General features: G+C 39.2%; 1 non-coding gene across 1 annotated transcript; it reads left to right on the forward strand.

Moving 5' to 3' along the window:
- The first annotated feature begins 7390 nt into the window (after positions 1 to 7390).
- LOC127109801 (small nucleolar RNA R71) lies at positions 7391 to 7497 on the forward strand. Its single transcript, XR_007797052.1, has one exon. It is a non-coding gene; the product is annotated as a small nucleolar RNA R71 (small nucleolar RNA).
- The last annotated feature ends 651 nt before the right edge of the window (positions 7498 to 8148 follow it).

An 8148-nucleotide genomic window follows, 5' to 3' on the forward strand; every position in this document is an offset into this window, starting at 1 on the left:
TAGGTAGGAACTCCTTCCAATTGTATCTCATACAACTCTCGAAAATTTCAATTGGGTGAATAACTCCTTATTCTAATCCATCATATGGATTATTCCCAACTCTTGCTTCTAAACATATATAATCTTATTATAATTTGTTTAGTTAAGTTTGACCCATTGTTTTAACAGTTGGATATTACAATTATCCCATCGCACCTTACTAATATATAGATCATGCACCTCGCGTAGGCGAAACCTACAATTTCCATTACTAATCTTGATGAGTGTTAAAACTTGGAAAGCTTAAAACTTAATATTTAGTTTTGAGGGAATTGCAATTCTACTGATCTCACCGACTTGTTTATCATATAAACCGTCTCTCACATGCATCAACATACATACACATGCATCAACATACATATAAACAAAATGAAACAGTTATGGCCCCTAGCGCAATTGTTCTCCCAAGCCAATGAGAGAACCTAAGCTAACCTATAACGATCTAAGCTTCTCCAAGCAAGATCTTCAAGGTTGTCTTCCTTTGGCACTGACTTCTTTGCTTTCTTCATATCATTACATTACATGAAAGAAACTCGTTTTACATACGAGGGAGTGAGATGAGAAAAGAAGTTACATTTGGGAGATTAAGAGAGAGGCACGACACGCAGGTCGTATTTTAAAATCCAAAACAAAACAAAGGAAAACTAAGGCCATAACCGATCACCACAAGACAATAATAAAAAACTTTATTATTATTATTAATTCCTTTAATTAATAAAATCAAATTAAATTTCGACGACCGATCACACTACGCAGAGTTAGCCGGGGGTAACGTGTGGGTGCCATAGGGCGCTGATGGCTAAAAAACTCGTCCCAGTGAAGCTGGTGGCTAAGGAATCAGATACTCGGCTCGATACCCAGTGCCTCCATACAGTGCTGATCAGGGTAACGTGTGGGTGCCATAGGGCGCTGATGAAGGAGAATAGCCATCCAAGGCGCAGCGGAATATAAAATTTTCTCCATTAGTGATCCTTACGAATGAGCATGATCAGTGATAGAATCGTTACCTCTTGTGGCGATTCAAACCTTTGGTGCAGATCTCTGATAATGATCGGATCCTTTGAAGCAAATCCACGGGGCGATCACGAACGTTGAATGATGACAACGTCTCTACTCAGTCCACACGAACGGATTCCTTCAATCGCAGTGCTAGCTGTTATGAATGAAGGCTTTGAGTGAGAGAAAGAGGGAGACAAAATTCCAAGTCTCTACTTGAATTTCTGTCTGAGTGGAATGGAGTGACAATGCTTCTACCCAAGGGGTTCTATTTATAGAACCACTTGTGTGGGCTTCAAGCCAAAAAGCCCACTTAAGTGCATTTTGGCCCATATCTCATAATATGCCAAAATCACTTAAGTATTTGGTACCTTACCATATTTCGTCTCCCACTTAAGTGCACCGTACCTTACGGTGTTCCTTAATTATTCTATCTCTTATCAATTCGTCCTTTGTGTGTGACCCTATAGGTTTTCGCGACGTTGGCAATTATATTAAATCACGCATTTAACATAATAAACAGTGAGCGGTATCTAGCAACACATCATTGCTACCCAAGTCACGAAAATGTCATGTGATCTAACAAAACCTCCTGTGATAATAATTATGTGTATAATTACCCCTTTGCCCTTATGTCTATATTGAACACAAGGTATAGACCATGTCACCCTTGTCCAGTTCAATATTGGGCCCATAGACATTTATCCTGTTAAGCAGGATTGGCAAATTCCATCTAGGACACTCATGTCCCTCAGCATGCCTCGTGGAGTACCTATCAACTGCCTTTATGGTTATCCAGTTACGGACAACGTTGGATCAGCAATAAAGCACTCGACTCTACATCTAGGATCCATAGTGGTTTCAGGTCGAAGAGTGGTATACACTATTATCACCATGAGAATAACTTATGACACTTTGCATAACTTTCTATATAGTATTCTCATAGCGGGTCAATCCAGTATGAATATTACTCTTAATATTCATACCTATATTTAAGACTTGATAACTCTTTATCCATGATCCATGAGACGTGATCATCAGTCTACAAACATAATAGTCTCCATGCTTTAATGTTATCCCATTTCATAATAAAGCTTGACTACGGACACTTTAAGAATAGTGTCCTTATGTTTAATGTGATCTCATGATTAAGTCATACTTGATACATTAAATGGACTATCTATTCCAGGGACTTTATTAAACAAACATAATAAAGAAAAATGCCTTTTATTATTAATAAATAATTCGATACAAGTACCAAAAGTATTGGCCTCTAGGGCTTACACCAACAGCTGATACAAAGCAATGTAGCGTTCTTTCTGAGCATTGTCTCTATAGGCAACATGCATGTCATCAAAACCCTGCATCCTGTAAAAGTTAGGAAAGTGATCCTGAAAATGCAAACCATTCAAATCTTAGTCTCAATGCAAAATAAGATAAAATAAAATAAAAATAAAAATAAATGTAAATAAATGCGAAAAAAGTAAAATGAAAAGAAAAACCATGGGTTGCCTCCCACGCAACGCTTGTTTAACGTCATTAGCTTGACGATCAGAATTTATACACCTGTATTAGTAGGAATCGGTGGATCAATCAGGGTGTAGTTTGAGTAGTATGTTGGAATGTCTCCTCCTTCGTAGAGCTTCAGTCTTTGTCCATTTACAATGAATGGGATACAGGTTTGGTTCTTGATTTCTACGACTCCGGATTTCAGAATCTTGGATACTTCGAAAGGACCAGTCCATCTTGAGTGTAGCTTTCCAGGGAAGAGTCGTAACCTAGTGTTGAAAAGGAGAACAAAATCGCCTACATTGATGTTTTTCTTTACTATTCTTTTGTCGTGATAGGCTTTTGTCCTCTCTTTATATATTTTTGCATTCTCGTAGGCAGATTGCCTAAGTTCTTCTAATTTATGAATGTCTAGGGTACGCTTTTCTCCAGCGGCTAGGTAGTCTAAATTCAAAGTTTTAATGGCCCAATAGGCTTTATGCTCTAACTCAAAAGGTAAGTGACAGGATTTTTCATAAACTAGTTGATAAGGAGTAGTTCCTATAGGGGTTTTGAAAGCGGTTCTATAGGCCCATAATGCTTCTTGAAGCTTCTGAGACCAGTCTCTCCTAGAAATAGAAACAGTTTTCTCTAGGATTTGTTTTATCTCCCTATTAGATACTTCTACTTGGCCACTAGTCTGTGGGTGGTATGGTGTTGCTAATCTATGCCTAACTCCATATTTTCTTAAAAGTTTGTCAAATATTCTCGATATAAAGTGTGATCCTCCATCGCTTATGACTAAACGTGGTGTTCCAAATCTAGGGAATATATAGTTTTTAAATAGTTTGATTACTACCCTAGTGTCGTTTGTGGGTGCGGCTATAGCTTCAATCCACTTAGACACATAGTCTACAGCTACTAAGATATACCTATTTCCTAAGGATGGTGGAAAGGGTCCCATGAAATCTATACCCCATACGTCAAAGAGTTCTACTTCCTGAATGTTTCTTAAGGGCATTTCATCACGTCTTGAAATGTTTCCAGTGCGTTGGCATCTATTACATTTGACAATGTAAGCATAGACATCGCGCCACATGGTAGGCCAGAATAGGCCAGCTTGAAGAATCTTGGCGTATGTCTTAGAGGTGCTCGCATGTCCACCATAAGGTGCAGAATGACAATGCTCGATAATACTATTTACCTCTTCTTCTGGAACGCAACGGCGAAAAATGCCATCTTTACCCCTTTTGAAAAGGAGCGGTTTGTCCCAATAGAAGTTTCTCACATCGTGGAAGAATTTCTTCTTGCGGTGGTAGTCAAGATCATGGGGTACTATATCAGCAGCTAGGTAATTAACGAAATCTGCATACCAGGGTATGTTATTTATTGCTAAGGAATTTTGGGGGTGCTCATAAGGATCTAGGTTATTATCTTCAATGGTTTCTACTCTAGCGATCAGTCTATCATAGGCGAAATCATCGTTTATGGGTACTAGTTCTGGTTTTAGATGTTCTAGCCTAGAAAGGTGATCGGCTACTATATTTTCAGTGTCTTTTTCATCTCTTATATCTAAATCAAACTCTTGTAGTAATAGAATCCATCGGAGTAACCTAGGCTTGGCATCTTTTTTACTTAATAGGTAACGAATGGCAGCATGATCGGTGTAAACAATAATTTTTGCTCCTACTAGATAAGATCTAAATTTGTCTATAGCGAAAACTACAATGAGTAATTCTTTTTCGGTTGTTGCGTAGTTAAGTTGGGCAGCATCTATGGTTCTACTGGCATAATAAATGGCATGTAATTTTTTATCTTTCCTTTGTCCTAGAACGGCTCCAACTGCATAATCACTAGCATCGCACATTATCTCAAAAGGTTCCGACCAATCGGGCAGTTTCATAATAGGTGCTGAGATTAATGCTTGCTTTAAAAGATTAAATGCGTCATTACATTTTTCATCAAAAATGAATTCAGCATCTTTCATTAAAAGTCCGGTTAACGGTTTAGTTATTTTGGAGAAGTCCTTAATAAAACGCCGGTAGAATCCAACATGTCCAAGAAAGCTTCGGACTTCTCTGATGGTTTTTGGGGGTTTTAGGTTTTCTATAACTTCTATTTTAGCTTTATCTACCTCTATACCTTTTTCGGAAACTATATGTCCTAAAACTATTCCTTCGGTCACCATGAAATGACATTTTTCCCAATTTAGCACGAGGTTCACCTCCACGCATCTCTCTAGGATTTTCTCAAGGTTAGCAAGACAATTGTGGAAATCGAATCCGCAAACCGAGAAATCATCCATAAACACTTCCATGATACCATCTAGGTAATCTGCGAATATTGACATCATGCAGCGTTAGAAAGTAGCTGGACCGTTACAGAGGCCGAAAGGCATTCGTCTGTAGGCAAAAGTTTCATAAGGGCATGTAAAGGTAGTTTTTCTTGATCTTCTAGGTGAATAGGTATTTGGAAGAATCCAGAGTATCCATCTAGATAACAGAAGTAAGAGTGTCTGGCTAGACGCTCCAACATTTGGTCTATAAATGGTAAAGGGAAATGATCCTTCCTAGTTGCTTTATTTAATTTTCTATAATCTATACACATCCGCCATCCTCCTTCTAAACGTTTTGCTACATGTTCGCCTTTATCGTTTTGCACGACTGTGATGCCTCCCTTTTTAGGTACTACATGCACAGGGCTCACCCACTTACTATCCGAGATCTGATAGATTATACCTGCCTCAAGTAACTTAAGAACTTCGTTTTTAACAACATCACTCATTATAGGGTTTATTCTTCTCTGATGCTCCCTAGAGGGTTTTGAATCTTCTTCGAGCGAAATCCGATGCATGCATACGAATGGGCTTATACCTTTCGGGTCAGAGATATTATATCCTAAGGCTAAGGGATGTCTTCGTAAAACGTCTAAAAGTTGGTTCGTTTCCTCTTGGCTCAAGGTAGCACTGACTATAACTGGACGATTCATCTTTTCATCGAGGAACTCATATCTCAGGTTCTTAGGCAGTTCCTTAAGTTCTAAGGTTGGTTTCTTAGGGCATGACATAGGATATGGAGTAAGGGATAAACATTCGTAAAGGTTATCATCGATGTAAGGTTCTTTAAAGTCATCATCTTCCTTTATGGGGGTTGATGGTAACTTAATAATTTCTTTTTGTTCTAATTCTCTAACACATTCATCAATGATATCTAAGGCATAACATGAGTCTCCCATCACAGGAGCCATAAGAAATTTCGAAAGTATAAATTCTATTTTCTCGTCACCTACCTCAAATGTCAACTTTCCTTTCTTGACATCTATTATGGCTCCTGCAGTCGATAAGAATGGTCTACCTAGAAGGATTGGTATATCATTGTCCTCTTTGATGTCCATGACAACAAAATCAGTAGGGATAAATAGTTGACCTATCTTAACAGGAACATCTTCTAAAATGCCTATCGGATATTTGACAGATCTATCGGCTAACTGAAGTGACATCTTAGTGGGTTGTAATTCTCCTAAGTTTAATCTCTCACAAACTGCTAGAGGCATTAAGCTCACACTAGCTCCTAAGTCTAGAAAAGCTTTTTCAATGACGTGATTACCCAAAAGGCAAGGAATGGAGAAATTTCCAGGATCTTTATCTTTCTTTGCTAATTTGTCCTCGGAAATAGCATTACATTCCAAAGGCTTCGGATCGTCAAGTCTACGTTTGTTGGTAAGGATGTCTTTAAGAAACTTTGCATAAGAAGGTATTTGGGTGATGGCTTCTGTGAAAGGGATTTCTACATGAAGTTTTTCTATAACTTTAATAAATTTTTTATACTGTTTATTGATCTGGGTTTGTTTGAGTCTTTGCGGATATGGTATAGGTGGTTTATATGGCGGGGGTGGTACGTAAGTTTTATCTTTAGGTTCTTCTCCTTTCTCTCGACCATCCTGGTTTTCAGATTCCTCTGGTTCCTTTACTTCCTCCGGGGGTTTGGTACATTCCTTAGAAGTTTCAGGTTCACTCAATCTTGGGTTTGGTGGCTCATCATAAGCGTTCCCACTTCGTAGGGTAATGGCATTGGCTTGTCCTCTCGGATTTTGTTGAGGTTGTCCAGAGAATTGTTCTCCAGGTGTAGTCTGAGGGTCTTGGTTTAAAGCTACCTGAGAGATCTGGGTTTCAAGCATCTTGGTATGAGTAACTACTTGGTCAACCTTGGTTCCTAACTGAGTAATCAATTCGTTAACATGAATGTTTTGGTTCATGAACTCCTTGTTTTGTTGGGTTTGAGCGGTGATAAAATTTTCCATAATTTTCTCAAGACTCGGCTTTGGTGGTACAGGTTGCATAGGTTGATTTGATCTAGGGGCTTGATAACTAGGACTCGGAGGTGCATTATTTTGAATAGGGTTATTGTTTTTATAGGAGAAGTTTGGGTGATTCCTCCATCCAGGGTTATAGGTATTCGAATATGGGTTCACTTGGGTGTAGTTCACTTGCTCGGAGTGGGTTTCGTTCAATAGACTGCATTCTGCGGATTGGTGTCCTTGGGTTCCACATATCTCACAATCCGACGAAACTGCGGCTACAGTATTCGGGTTTATGCACATATGCTCGACTTTGAGGGCTAATGCGTCCATTTTAGCTTGCATCATGTCTATAGAGCTTAGTTCATGCACTCCTCCTTGGGCTTCCTTCTTTTCCACTGTCGCTCGTTCGACTCCCCATGATTGATGGTTTTGAGCCATATCTTCGATGAGGGCACTAGCTTCAGGGTAAGGTTTGTTCATCAGAGCACCGCCTGCGGCAGCGTCGATGGTCATCTTTGTGTTATAATGAAGTCCATTATAGAAGGTTTGAATGATTAACCAGTTTTCTAATCCATGATGTGGGCATGCTCGTAACAACTCTTTATATCTCTCCCAAGCTTCGAACAACGATTCTCCTTGGTTTTGGGTAAATCTAGTTATATGGTTTCGAAGACCGGAGGTCTTACTCGGGGGAAAATATCTAGCAAGAAAAACTCTTCTAAGGTTATCCCAAGTCGTAATGGAATTGGGTGGAAGGGAATCTAACCATGATAGGGCTTTATCTCTGAGGGAAAAAGGAAATAATCTTAAACGTATTGCCTTAGGAGAAGCTCCATTGGTTTTAAAAGTATCTGCTAATTGAAGAAATATTTTTAAATGTTGGTTAGGGTTCTCGGTAGCGAGACCCGCGAATTGTCTCTGTTGCACTAGTTGCAACAGGAATGGTTTAAGTTCAAAATTATTGGTTGGGATAGTTGGGTTTACTATACTAGAACTAGGTTCTTCATTAGATGGTTGAGCGAAGTCCTTAAGAGGTCTTTGGTTTTGATCTTCGGTCATAACTCTCTTAATTCTATGAAAGAATAAACGTGCGCGAGCGTAACGTTCAGGTTCCGCCAGAGGGTTTACTAAACTTAAACTTCCGGTGATGCGAGTTCTTCGCATCGACCGGCAGGAAATAACCTAAGTCTAAACGATATAACAACAGGAAAATGAAATTTGACGAAATTGGTCCCCGGCAACGGCGCCAAAAACTTGATGCGTGCTTTCGATCTTACCCAACGGAATTGAAGTGCGGGAAATAAATAAAAGTAGTGCGAGTGAGAG

This window comes from Lathyrus oleraceus, chromosome 7 (genome assembly GCF_024323335.1).
Source record: "Lathyrus oleraceus cultivar Zhongwan6 chromosome 7, CAAS_Psat_ZW6_1.0, whole genome shotgun sequence".
NCBI classification, from domain to species: domain Eukaryota; kingdom Viridiplantae; phylum Streptophyta; class Magnoliopsida; order Fabales; family Fabaceae; genus Lathyrus; species Lathyrus oleraceus.